The following is a 1,049-nucleotide window of genomic DNA, read 5'->3' as shown; positions in this document are numbered from 1 at the left end:
ACTCGACGGCACATAAGAACAACAACTACAATTAAAATACAGTACGTTTTCATCCTTTGCAGAATTCTTTCATGCTCCTGTGCACACCCAAGACCCCTAATCCCATCCCTAGGAAATAAATACGGTCATACAGTATAGAGCAGGGTTCCTCAACCTGGATACTGCTGGCATCTTGGGCCTGATGGTTCCTGTTGTGGGGACTGTCCTATGCAGTATAGGATGGTTAGCAACTTCCTCGGCCTTTACCCACTAGATGCCAGTAATATCCCGTCCTGCTCCCTCGTTGCGTTAACCAAAAATGTCTCTTGACATTGCCAAATGCCTTTGGCAAAGTAATTTTTTGTTTTTGTTTCATTGATTCTGAGAACCATTTTTTTCAATTTATAGCATCATTGCAACACTTAAAATACCAACATTTTGCATTGTCAAATGTAAAATTTCCCCTGGTTGAGAAACAATAGTATACATAAGTTGTACTTGTTCAAAACTTTCCTGTAAATGGAAATAATAAAGTTTATTTTGGTGTGTGTGAGGAGGGTCTGGCTTCTTTTGCTGAACATAATGTTAGGAAGTTTATCCATGTTTTTGTGTATATTAGTAGTTCATTCTTTTTATTGCTGAATACTCACCAAACATACCATAATTGCTTTGTCCGTTCACCTGTTGTTAGAATGTGTGTTATTTTCAGCTTTGGGTTATTCTGAATAAAGCTGCTGTGAACAAGCTTGTACAGATTTTTGCATGGACATATGTTTTTGTTTCTTTTGGGTAATACCTAAGAGTAGAATTGCTGCATTATGTAGTTAGAGTATGTTTAAGTTTAAAAGAAGCACTTAGTTATTTTCCAAAGTGATCATGCTGTTTAAAAGCCCCACCAGCAGTGTGTGAGGGTTCTAATTGCCTCACATTGCCCAAACACTTGATCTTTTCTGTTGTTTTAAGTCCTTCTAGTGAGGGTATAGGAGCTCTGGTAGCATAGTGGCTAAAGCACTTGACTGCTAACCAGAAGCCTGGCGGTTCAAACCCACCAGCCACTCCTCGGAAGGAAG

The 1,049-nt window shown here is 39.1% G+C and overlaps 1 protein-coding gene across 1 annotated transcript in view; it reads left to right on the top strand.

Moving 5' to 3' along the window:
- The window catches only part of RELCH (RAB11 binding and LisH domain, coiled-coil and HEAT repeat containing), a 153,116-nt gene that overhangs the window by 5,796 nt on the left and 146,271 nt on the right, over positions 1–1,049 (top strand). The window lies entirely within an intron of this gene.

This window comes from Orycteropus afer, unplaced genomic scaffold (genome assembly GCF_000298275.1).
Source record: "Orycteropus afer afer isolate SDZICR_OR568_19922 unplaced genomic scaffold, OryAfe1.0 scaffold00029, whole genome shotgun sequence".
Classification (NCBI taxonomy): domain Eukaryota; kingdom Metazoa; phylum Chordata; class Mammalia; order Tubulidentata; family Orycteropodidae; genus Orycteropus; species Orycteropus afer.
The sequence above is the reverse complement of the archived record's forward strand: the minus strand, read 5'-3'. Positions and strand labels throughout refer to the sequence as shown.